The 12,943-nt window shown below is 42.1% G+C and overlaps 1 protein-coding gene across 1 annotated transcript in view; it reads left to right on the forward strand.

The window, feature by feature from the left end:
* The window catches only part of UBAC2 (UBA domain containing 2), a 286,963-nt gene that overhangs the window by 207,987 nt on the left and 66,033 nt on the right, over positions 1-12,943 (forward strand). Inside the window, exon 19 of the mRNA XM_032610727.1 lies at positions 1,168-1,289. The gene's annotated coding sequence lies outside the window, so the exon portion shown is untranslated. The remainder of the gene's footprint in view (positions 1-1,167; positions 1,290-12,943) is intronic.

The following is a 12,943-nucleotide window of genomic DNA, read 5'->3' on the forward strand; positions in this document are numbered from 1 at the left end:
TGGTTACTAGAAGTGTTTTGAGATGGGACTTTATTAGCTGCCAGCAAAATTAAGTCAACTGATTAAAGCTATCTGGAGGTGGGTTTCATGACATATCTTATGGGTAGCTGATTTTCAGAATGAATAGCAGAGCAAGAGAATCCTGTATATGACCAATCTTTCAAATGAGTTTGCCTTTAGAGTCATTTTCAAACGACCCCAGTGGTGACTTTTATGATCTTTTTTACTTCTCTGAATTTTATGAATATTATAAAATAAATTGGTATTATTTTAATTGTGGGCATTTTAATTTGTTTAATTATGCTAAACAATACAGAAATATATTCTATTCATAAAGGATTCAAACAACCCAAAAGTGTTTAGAGTAAAAAGTAATATTTGAAATATACTGAAATATTTGGGAACAAGTGCTAATTGAGGCTCGAGTGCACCCATCCATCTTTGCTGAAAATGTGGATCTTCCTGCCTCCCTCCCTTCTATCGATTTTCTTGCCAATCATCTAGTTTTTCTAACAGTTCTTCAAAAGAGACTAGGTAGGCACAAAAGCTCTATGGTGTCACGTCATGCTATCTTTGAAAATAAATACACATGGGCTTCCCTGGTGGCGCAGTGGTTGAGAGTCCGCCTGCCGATGCAGGGGACACGGGTTCGTGCCCCGGTGCGGGAAGATCACACATGCCGCGGAGCGGCTGGGCCCGTGAGCCATGGCCGCTGGGCCTGCGCGTCCGGAGCCTGTGCTCTGCAATGGGAGAGGCCACAACAGTGAGAGGCCCGCGTACCGCAAAAAAAAAAAAAAAAAAAAAAAAGTTTAGGAGAGAGAGAGGGAATCAAAGTATGCCTATTCCATAGAAGGGGGTCCCCCGAACTTGGCAAGCGTTTAAAACAATTGAGTAAATTATTTAACTTTCTGATTCTCGGTTTCTTTATCTGTAATATGGGATTAATGATACCTCTCTCATGGAATTGTGTCTTAGTAAGGGGTTCCAAGGAAAATACTCTTGTCTGCAAAACAAATACCTGTTTATAATGGGAATTTTCCCCCCTCTGGTTACTGAGGTAACTCTCAGAGTATTTGGGTTTCGATTAGTGCATAAGGGCAGAACCCTTGTGATGGGATTAGTGCCCTTATAAGAAGAGACTCTGGAGCTGTCTCTCTCCTCCTGCAGGTACCGAGGAAAGGCCTTGTGAGCACACAGGAAGAAGCCAGCCATCTGCCAGCCAGGAAAGAGCCCTCACAAAGAACCGCATCTGCCAGTACCTTGATCTGGGACTCCCAGCCTCCAGAACCGTGAGAAATAAATGTCTGTTGTTTAAGCCCTCCAGTCTGTGGTATTTTGCTAGAGCAGCCCAAGCTGACGAAGACAGTATGCTTCTGCCTATGAGCATATTTCTTCATCCAAGTCTAAACGCACGTGTGTTTGCTTATGTCTTGTGCTTGTATCTATGTGTGTTTCTCCTTCTTCTGGATGTGGTTTTATCAAAAGAGCCTGAAGTACTTTAGGCATTTCTATAAACCAGAGGTAATGATGGCACCTATTTCATAAGCTTGTTATAAGTGTTAGATATCATTATTTTACATTTATCATTTATTGATCCCTAGATTTGAAGAAGTTTGAATTTACCTTGTTTTAGACCATCATTCATAAAGGCAATTTTATGGTTAAGAATGGGTTTGAACCTCAGCTTTACCCACCACTTATCCATCCATCCAGAGCCTCAGTTTCCCCATCTGCAAATGCACATAATAAGAATATCTTCCTAACAGGATAGGATGAAGTAATCCATATAAACTGCTTAGTACAACGCCTGGCACATAATAAACACACACTAAATGTCAGCCACTAGAAAGAGCACAGCGTTCTGTTGGAAATGATGGTGCTTGTAGGGAGAAAACCCACAGATGTGAGTGTTGATGAGGCGGCAGTGTTCATGACTCTGTGGGCATCTTCACAAGGCTCCTTTTCCTGGGAAGAAGAAGGGGATGAGCCACATTGGGCTTGTAATGGAAACCCCCCACTCCCCATGATGGGTGAGACGGATGAACTTGAGTAACAGGCATTGGCTTCCTCTACCAGGAGGGACTGGGCCTGTCATAGCTAGAGGGGATCCCTAGGCTGCCTGTTCCCCTCCAGAACTCATTTGAACACTAATCATTCTGTGCACTATGTGTAATGACAGACCCTTGCTGATCCTTTTTTGTGCTTTTCAGCCGTGTTTCTTAACACATTCTTTTTTTTTTTTTTAACACATTCTTGATACCTGGAAGTAGGTATCTGTGTTTATAAAGTAAAATGAACGACACACAAGAAAATGCATTTACCAAAAAAAAAGTAACTTACCAAGTTGAGGAAGGTACTTACTCTCTTGGAGCTTAAGTTTTCTCATGGATAAAATGAGAAGGTTAGAAGATCAGCTGTAGCACTGTGTCTACTTTTCTGATGTGTACGTGGCACCCTTATTGGAGTTTCCTAACTCCTGGCCCCTGTCCTCATTGTGTAGGGAAATGTATTTCCATGAATGTTGTTTGGAAGGACAGTGCTGACATGAAGCAGCATTTCCCAGGTTCAAGTCCTTGCTATTTCTTCTTCTTTGTCCCCATCTCCACACCAAACACCAGAGGGCTGCTGAGCTAGGCGATACCTGATGGGCAGATTTGGGGGAAAGGAACAGTGAAATTAAGGGATAATAAACCTCTTTCTGTAAAAAAAAAAAAAAGTGTGATGGGCACAACCCTACTTCCATACTCTCCTGGTGGAACCCCTAGGCTGTGTGCTTTTTTGCTTATTAATAAGAATAAAAGTGAAATCAGGAATGCAGCACTATTACAACAGCCAGTGTGTATGGAGTACTTACCAGGTGCTGGGCATTGTAGTCAGTAAGGGCTTTAAAAGCATCATCTCGTTCTCTTTCAGGATGGTTCTTAATCAGGAGTGCTATCTGCTTGCAGACACTGGTACAGCTGTACCGGTTGCCGAAGTGTGGAAATAGTATAGTGCTGGTTGGTTACTAGGTGATGGCGGAGTCCACCCAGTGCTTCACACCCACCCCACCCACTGCTCTGCTTCCAGATAAGGCATCGCTGGGGGGCATCTACCCACTAGCATCCCGCTGGGACTGCAGCAACTCCTAACCCCCAGACCCATGGGAAATGCTCAGTGCAGCCCGGCTTTGCAAGGCTGTGTTTACCTGCCACCATCTGGCTCGCTCCGTAATTATGGGAGCTGCTTGTTGGAGCGGCCTCCGTGGTGTATGATACCACTTATTCAATATTTTTAATGTCACTCTGCCTTTCTTTTTCTTTTTGTACCAACTACAGCAAGATTAAAGCAAACCCGACTCAAAGATCTTTTAAAAATCTCCCCAGAAACCAGATGTTTTTCATTTTGTCCTGCTGTCTTGGAGACCACGTTCATGTGTATCCGTAACTATTACACAGTCGTAATCACAGCAAAGTTTTTTTTTTTTTAAACATCTTTTTTGGAGTATAATTGCTTTACAGTGGTGTGTAGCAAAGTTCATTTTTGTATCTTGCTTCTTTTGTGTAATATGATGTCATAAGCATTTTCCCAAATTTATACATAGTTTTCAAAATTATGACTTTAATGATTTATGAGCTCTTACTTTGATTTAAGTCAGATGACTATGCTATAAGTGGTGGGTGCAGGAGGGAGAGAGAAAAGAACGATACAATGTCCTGTCTCCCCACTTACTGGGATCTTCTGCAGCCTGTAGATTTCCCCAAGAGGCATGAGATAGCTAGACAAAGTATGTATCAATAGGTCAAAGTTCTCCTACTGGGCTGAATTCATAGCCCTGGAGAAGGAACTCCTGTAGAAATCACAAACAGCTGTAATTGCAACTTTGCCAAGATACCCAGTTCTCCCGTCCCTTACTTGTGTTATGGCCCTTTTCTTGAGGAAGTTCAATCCCCATGATGCCTCAAAGCCTTTCATAATGCCCTAATGAACGTAGGGCAACTAGAACAAATGGTTAGTTTTGAAAACAGTCTGTCCATTAAGTTCTAGAAAAAGATCACTAATTTCTCAGCAATATCACTTGATCTCAAAGTGACTAACTTGCTTACTTTCAAACATTTTTTAAAACAGGGTCATCCACCCTCATGCCCTGAATCGGTTGTCTATATATAATTCCCCATGTCTTCTCTCAAGTTGCAAAAGTAAGAAAGAAAAATAAGAGAGAACTTGATAACACTAGATATTTGACACATTTTCCTGTTGCTAAGGCTTAAAAAAGTTTTTTTTTTCATCCAACACAGTATTATCCCGTGCTTCGCCTGCTGCAAGCAATTTAGCAACAGCAAAATAGCAAGGATTTACTTAATAGGGCAGCTTTTGCTTGATCTAATTTTAGGTAATTCCCTCTCTTTTCAAAGCTCGTTTCCATAGTACTCCTACTGGTCCCGGTTTGTCACACAGCAATGTTTACCCCAGGATCTCCTGCTCATAAGGGAATAGAAAGAGCAGCTCAATTTCCTTCATCAAATATCTAGCATGAAATGTAAGTAAGTGTGTAAAGTAAGGAATTCCACACCACTCATAAAAATCTATCCACAAACAGGTAGAGAATGAAAAAACAAAACCTGAACCAGAATGCCTCAGTCAATACAAGATTTCATAAAACCAAGCAAACGCTAAAATTACTGACAGCTGGTTATCTACTCTGAGGCATTACCCAAATAGGGTGCCCTTCTCAATGTTCACCAAATACTGGGTATTTTCAATCAAAAGGCTATGCCTTCCTGGGACTGGGTGTGCTAACGCCTTAATAAAGCTAGTAGCCCCTGGAAATAAAGAAGGAAGTCTCCCAGCTCCTTAGCATCCTGTCTCAGTTTTGGGAAAAACTTTTTTCTTTTAGAGCCTCAGTCTTTTTGTTTGAGCATGTTTTAAAATGCTTTACCTCAAAGAGGTACCTTTTCCAAATAAAGAGGAAAAAAAAGAGGTACCTTTTCCAATAAAAAGAGGTACCTTTTCCAAATAAAGAGGTACCTTTTCCAATAGAGAGGGAAAATATTATTTCTTTAGGACCTCTGTGCCAGGCACTGAATAGGTGCCTTTTGGGTGTTTTCTCATGGAAACCAAACTCTGAAAACTGCCTCACTGACTCCAGGTGGGAACTATAATAGCGTCCCTGCCGTCACACACAAGACTTTGTGAGGACCAAAATAGTGAGGGTAGTTGTGGGGAGATTTCAGACTCCTAAGAGAAGTCACCTGGGTGGGGTAGGAAGCTAGCTTTTATTTTAAACATTTTTAACATTATGCAATACTTTAGAAGCAATCAACTTTTCAATCGTAACTTTTCCTTTACACATAGCGTGCTAAAGTTATCTTCAAGTCTGTAACATATTATATTAAAATAACAACTGGCGTTATTCACTTCAAATTTAATGATTCCACTCAAACCTAATGAAAAAAACCTGAAAATTCCATTTTAAAATAAATAGACTATTTTAGGGCAGTTTTAGTTTTACAGAAAAAAATTAGCAGAAAATACAGAGTCCACATATACCCCCGTCTTCACCATACATATTTTTCCTATTATTAAAATCCTGCATTAATGTGCCATACCTGTTACAACGGATGAGCAGATGTTGATACATTATTATTAACAAAAGTCCATAGTTTACATTAGGGTTCACTCTTTTTTTTTTTAAATTAATTAATTAATTTTATTTTTGGCTGCGTTGGGTCTTCGTTGCTATGCTCAGGCTTTCTCTAGTTGCAGCGAGCAGGGGCTACTCTTCATTGCGGTGCGTGGGCTTCTCATTACGGTGGCTTCTCTTGTTGTGGAGCATCGGCTCTAGGTGTGTGGGCTTCAGTAGTTGTGGCACACGGGCTCAGTAGTTGTGGCTCACAGGCTCTAGAGCGCAGGCTCAGTAGTTGTGGCTTGCAGGCTTAGTTGCTCCACGGCATGTGGGAAATTCCCGGACCAGGGCTCAAACCCGTGTCCCTGCATTGGCAGGAGGATTCTTTTTTTTGGCTGCCTTAGGTCTTCGTTGTTGCCCGCAGGCTTTCTCTAGTTATGGCGAACGGGGGCTACTCTTCGTTGCGATGTGCGGGCTTCTCAGTACAGTGGCTTCTCTTGTTGCGGAGCACGGGCTCTAGGTGCATGGGCTTCAGTATTTGTGACACAAAGGCTCAGTAGTTGTGGCTCGCAGGCTCTAGAGCACAGACTCAGTAGTTGTGGCACACGGGCTTAGTTGCTCTGCAGCATGTGGGATCTTCCCGGACCGGGGTCAAATCTGTGTCCCCTGCATTGGCAGGCGGATTCTTAACCACTGCTCTACCAGGGAAGTCCAGCAGGTGGATTTTTAACCACTGTGCCACCAGGGAAGCCCCAAGTTTCACTCTTGGTGTTGTACATTCTGTGGGTTGTGACAAAGTATAATGACATCTATCCACCATGACAGTATTATACAGAATAATTTCACTACCCCTGAAGTCCCCTGTGCTCCACCAAACTTCTGGTAACCACTGACAGTAATTCTCTCCAAATTCTACCCAGGCTCCTCTGAGCCTCTTCTCCACCAGGCCTCAACCTTGGCCCAGAAAGACTTGGTCAAACACTATCATGGTTTCTAACATCTCAAGTTCGTATCGCTAGGATGATCCTACCCCCTCTTAAAGTGCCTGCCTGAGAAAACTCAAGGTTGCCCAAAGAGGTGACTGTTCCAGCCAACGCCTGAAGATAGGGCCCCCTTCTCCCAGCCTCTGTGGGAGGGAAGGAGCCTAACTTCGCAAACCCAGATGGTTTCACATGGACCCACCCCATCTCCCTCCTCCCATCTTCATTCTCCCTTTAAATACCCAGTCACCTCAGCATGGATCAAGGTCGAATTCAGTCCACGCTGGGTTCTTTCCCCTTTTTGCAACTGACCAAAATCCTTTTCACTTGGACTAGCATCAGGCTTTGTTTATCTTTCACGTCTCTCATCTTTTTACTATCTCCATAGTTTTGCCTTTTCCACTGTGTCATATAGCTGGAACACACGGTATGCAGCCTTTTCAGGCTGGCATCCTTCACTTAGCAGTACACATTTGAGGTCCCTCCGTGTCCTTTCATGGCCTGACAGCTCATTTCGTTTTAGTACCAAATGATATTCCATTGTCTGGATGGACCACAGTTTGTTTATCCTTTCACCCGTTGTAGGATAATTTGGCTGCTTCCAAGTTTTGGCAACTGTGACCACAGCTGCTGTAGACATTTGTGTGCAGGTTTTTGTGTGGACAGAAGTTTTCTGGAAATGTAGTGTTTGTTTTTTTCTTTTACCTGACACATGATCTCTAGTCACCAGAACACTTCAGAATAAGTAAAACATGGTAAAACCTGAATGAACTGGAGAATGTTACATGTGCAGTGCTCAATTAACTAGAATATTTTCCCCTGCATTTGACTTTAAGTAGAGAGCACAAATATATAAGAAAACAACTTATAAACTGGCTTTATAAAATTCATCTATATGATGGGCTTTCTTGCTACATTCTGCAATTTTGAGATATTTAGAATGCTTGCCTTGGGACTTCCCTGGTGGTCCAGTGGCTAAGACGCCATGCTCCCAATGCAGGGAGCCCAGGTTCGATCCCTGGTCAGGGAACTAGATCCCACATGCTGCAACTAAGAGTTCGCATGCCACAACTAAAAATCCTGCACGTGGCAGCAAAGATCCTGTGTACTGCAACTAGAACCCGGCTCAGCCAAAAAAAAAAAGAAAGAAAGAAAGAAAAAGCTTACATTGTCCATATATCCGTGCTAAAGAGATCCCTGTATGTAGGATGCCATGCTTGGTACCAGGTGGTTTCACAGTGCACCATGACCATAGCCACACTGATTAGATGATTATTAGGGACCTGGTCCAATGGCAGGAAGCAGTTTTGGAGGTGGTCTTTTGTGAGACCTCTACCCACCAGGGACAAGGTAATAGGTATCTTTTTTTTATTCCACCAAGAAAAATATCCTCCTTCTTTTGAGAAACATTCCTTCTGACCATGTGGCACATATTTGGAAAGAACTGTGACCACAGCAGTTAGTCTAGGGGTGGGCTCTGAAACCACATCAGAACAACACAGCCCTTATCCTGAAATGTTTTAATTTGCAGCCAGAGAATCTATTATTCATCTCTTCTCTGATGATGGAAATGTGGATCTCTGGAGCTGTCAATCATCACATCCCTTGCCCTGTGGATGTAAACTGTATGAAAGAGAAGTAAACGAAGCTGTTACAGAGAAGTAAAGACCAGAGTCAAGGTGGTCCTCCAGGCTCTGGTTTCCACTGTTCCTGAGCCCCTGTCCTTCCTGAAGATCTGCAGTAATATCCCCTTTTAACTAAAACTGTTTTGATCTGGGTTTGTGTTATCAGTTGAATTGTGTCTACCCAAAATTCATATTTTGAAGCCTTAGGCTCCAGTATCTCAGAATGTGACTTTATTTGGAAATAAGATCACTGCAGGTGTAATTAGTTAAGATGAGGTCATAAGGGTGGGCTCTAATCCATTAGGACTGGTGTCTTTATAAAAGGGGGAAATTCAGTCACAGACACATATGAGAAGAGTGCCATGTGAACATGAATATGGCCATCTGCAAGACAAGGAGAGAGGCTTGGAATAGATCCTTCCCTGGCAGCCCTCAGAAGGAACCACCCATGACGATACCTTGATCTTAGACTTCTAGTCTCCAGAACTGTGAGATAATGCATTTCTGTTGTTTAAGCCAACTAGATTGTAGTACTTTGCTAGGGCAGCCCTAGAAAATGATGCAGTTTATTACATGCAGCCGAGAACTCTGTCTACCAAAAGAGCCCTCTACCTGACAGTGATGGCTAAATCAGTTCAGTCCTCTCAAGGGAGTTAGAATGTCAAGGCTCAATGAGTTGACTGATCAATAGTGATGGGAGATTAATCCTTTGTCAGTTGCTTCATTTGCAAATATTTTCTCCCATTCTGAGGGTTGTCTTTTGGTCTTGTTTATGGTTTCCTTTGCTGTGCAAAAGCTTTGAAGTTTTATTAGGTCCCATTTGTTTATTTTTATTTCCATTTCTCTAGGAGGTGGGTCAAAAAGGATCTTGCTGTGATTTGTGTCATACAGTGTTCTGCCTATGTTTTCCTCTAAGAGTTTGATAGTGTCTGGCCTTACATTTAGGTCTTTAATCCATTTTGAGTTTATTTTTGTGTATGGTGTTAGGGAGTGTTCTAATTTCATTCTTTTACATGTACCTGTCCAGCTCAATAACAAAAAAACAAACAACCCAATCCAAAAATGGGCAGAAGACCTAAATAGACATTTCTCCAAAGAAGATATACAGACTGCCAACAAACACATGAAAGAATGCTCAACACCATTAATCATTAGAGAAATGCAAATCAAAACTACAATGAGATATCATCTCACACCAGTCAGAATGGCCATCATCAAAAAATCTAGAAACAGTAAATGCTGGAGAGGGTGTGGAGAAAAGGGAACCCTCTTGCACTGTTGGAGGGAATGTAAATTGATACAGCCACTATGGAGGACAGTATGGAGGTTCCTTAAAAAACTAAACATAGAACTACCATACGACCCAGCAATCCCACTACTGAGCATATACCCTGAGAAAACCATAATTCAAAAAGAGTCATGTACCAAAATGTTCATTGCAGCTCTATTTACAATAGCCAGGACATGGAAGCAACCTAAGTGTCTATCAACAGATGAATGGATAAAGAAGATGTGGCACATATATACAATGGAATATTACTCAGCCATAAAAAGAAACGAAATTGAGTTATTTGTAGTGAGGTGGATGGACCTAGAGTCTGTCACACAGAGTGAAGTAAGCCAGAAAGAGAAAAACAAATACTGTATGCTAACACATATATATGGAATCTAAGAAAAAAAAAAAAGGTCATGAAGAACCTAGGGGTTAAGACAGGAATAAGCATGCAAACCTGCTAGAGAATGGACTTGAGGACACGGGGAGGGGGAAGGGTGAGCTGTGACAAAGTAAGAGAGTGGCATGGAATATATACACTACCAAACGCAAAATAGATAGCTAGTGGGAATCAGCCGCATAGCACAGGGAGATCAGCTCGGTGGTTTGTGACCACCTGGAGGGGTGGGATAGGGAGGGTGGGAGGGAGGGAGACGCAAGAGGGAAGAGATACGGAAACATATGTATATGTATAACTGATTCACTTTGTTGTAAAGCAGAAACGAACACACCATTGTAAAGCAATTATACTCCAATAAAGATGTTAAAAAAAAAAAGTTACGGGAGCAATGGATGAGGAGACGCTGATGAGTATCCATGGGGACAGGGCCCTAACCTAGGGGACAACAGACTCTCAACTTCCGTGTCTTCTGAGCTCCTATCACATGATTTTCGTACTGCTTTGATTTCCTTTGAAACCTACTGGCTTTGATGTTGAGACATTTCCCTCATCCTAATTGTGCATTCCCTAGCACTCGAGCTACTCTTGAGTGTGCCCTTGCTCCTTGCAACCTGAAAGATCTTGAATCTGCAAAACGAACAATATTTATGCCACTGCAACTAGCAAGAAAATATTAATCTTTGGGTAAATTGCCTTCACTTTATTACTAAAGAGAATCATGCAAAGAACTGGAAAGAACAAATGAACTGAATGAATAAATGCATTAGAGAAGAAAGTTTTCTCTAAAAACAGATGTTTTTCTTCAAATATAGAATGACACACCATTATTCTTGGAACTCTATTTTCTGAGAGACACTGAGTATATACATATAATTTTAGTAATGTCTTTAATAATAATATCTTAAGATTTAATAAAGCAAAAAATACAATTATATGTATAAAAAATAGGATCATATTAATTATTTTATTACTTTTTTCTTATCAGACATGTCAGATTGTACCCAGAATAAAAATAATAGAATTTAAGGGCATCATCAAGGAGTCTAATTTTCTTACTTGGAAATTCTGAATACTTACAAGTGGGATGTATTTAATAGCTATGGTTTTTTATTTTAGTGACTTGCTTTCTCCCTAGTGGAACATTTGCCCCTGTTTCTTCTGTGAACTTCTATTGCCTTTAGCTTAACATAGTATACCTCATTCTCCTGCACTGAATCACTGACTGCAATTTCCTAATAACAGGTCATGAAATATTCTCATTCTTGATTCTCCTGAAAAAGAATTCCTTAATGACGGAAAGAAGGAAGCAAGGAGGGAAAGAAAGGAGGAAGGAAAGAAGGGAAGAATGGAGGAAGGGAGGGAAGGAGGGAAGGAAGGAGAAAAGAAAGAAGCCCCCTGCTGCCTTTCTGCTGCTAGCATCTTTGAACCAGTTCAGAAGCGAGCTTCTCAAAATGCTAAACAGTGACTCAACTCTTCAGCTTTCTCGTGAGATTGATTCTTTAATTCAGTTTCTTCTGTGGGAGTTATTTTTAAAGTTTTTTTTTTTGGCTGTGTTAGGTCTTCATTGCTGCACGCAGGCTTTTCTCTAGTTGTGGCGAGCAGCGGCTACTCTTCGTTGCGGTGCGCGGGCTTCTCATTGCGGTGGCTTCTCTTGTTGTGGCTTGCAGGCTCTAGAGCGCGGGCTCAGTAGTTGCGGCGCACAGGCTTAGTTGCTCCGCGGCATGTGGGATCTTCCTGGACCAGGGCTCGAACCCGTGTCCCCTGCATTGGTAGGCGGATTCTCAACCACTGCGCCACCAGGGAAGCCTGTCCTGTGGGAGTTATTAACTTCATACACAGTACCTCTTACGATGTTCCCCTAAGCAGACCTCAGGGTATTCTTTGTTATGCTGAAGCTCTACAACCCTCTCTGTTACCAGGTCTGAATCTTGGATCCTGGTGGTCCTGGTTCTTGTCCTACTGGGGCTGAATCCTCAGCGCCCCTCAGTCACACTTATCCTGCACGCACCAACCCAGTTAGCAAATCCTCAGAAAACTTGCCCAGATAATTTTGTCACAATCTCCCCTCCGTTCCCTCCTCACTTTGCACTTCTTTACGGAAACTGTCACACTGAATTACCGTCATTGGCTCCCTCACTAAACAGTGAGCTCTTCAAGGACACAAACCTTTGAAATCCACCCCACAGTGGGGAGTCAGTGAAAGCCTGACGGTGCCCTTTCTTTTCACTTTCTGCCAGTAAAATGCTGCCACCTTCCTCTCGGGCTGACACACAGATTCTGTGAAGTTCTTTCTTAAAGGTCTCACCTGGCTCTCAGGGTGTTTGCATGAAATCTACATGGTGCATTCCCTATTACCTAAGTTACCATTGAATGTGCCCCTCTTCCTTGCAACCTGAAAGATCTTGAATCTTCAAAATGAACAATATTTATGCCAATGCAACTAGCAAGAAAATATGGTGGTGGACGGTTCGGCACCTATCCCCTGCCCCTCGTCCCCAGCTCGCCTTCCTGCCTCCATGGACTGTCCAGTGTATGTCCACCCTTCCAGATGTCATCTCTTTCCTTCAGTCATGTGGTCACTCTTTGTTCTGGATCTTTTTCCACTTCTCATTCACTCAGCAGTTAGAACAGAAATAATCCAATGTGAGAACTGTTGGATCAGTAGACCATCAAACCCCATTTCTCGAAGCTTCTTTCCCCAACTACGAAGCTACCGTCCCTATTCAGAGTTACTCAGAGCCTAATTCCTTCTTCAGGTGCTGTGTTCGCTTCCAGATTTCCATAGTCAAGCAGAGAATGAAAGACCCTCATTTCTCTCAAATTCTCCTGTCCTTAACTCCTTCAGGACAACTGCTCTTATAAAATGACAAAGTGGTGAATTTATCAATGTTTCCCCACCCCACCCACCCCAGAAGAATTCTAAGACTTAAATTACTTTAAATTACATAGATAATATAAGTTATAAAAACTTCAATAGTTACAGACAAAGTTAAAGTCCCCCCACCCCCCTCAAGCTTACTATTGTTACTTCTAGATCATTTTCTATGCATGTACCTATAC

The sequence above is a fragment of the Phocoena sinus genome, chromosome 18 (assembly GCF_008692025.1).
Source record: "Phocoena sinus isolate mPhoSin1 chromosome 18, mPhoSin1.pri, whole genome shotgun sequence".
Classification (NCBI taxonomy): Eukaryota; Metazoa; Chordata; class Mammalia; order Artiodactyla; family Phocoenidae; genus Phocoena; species Phocoena sinus.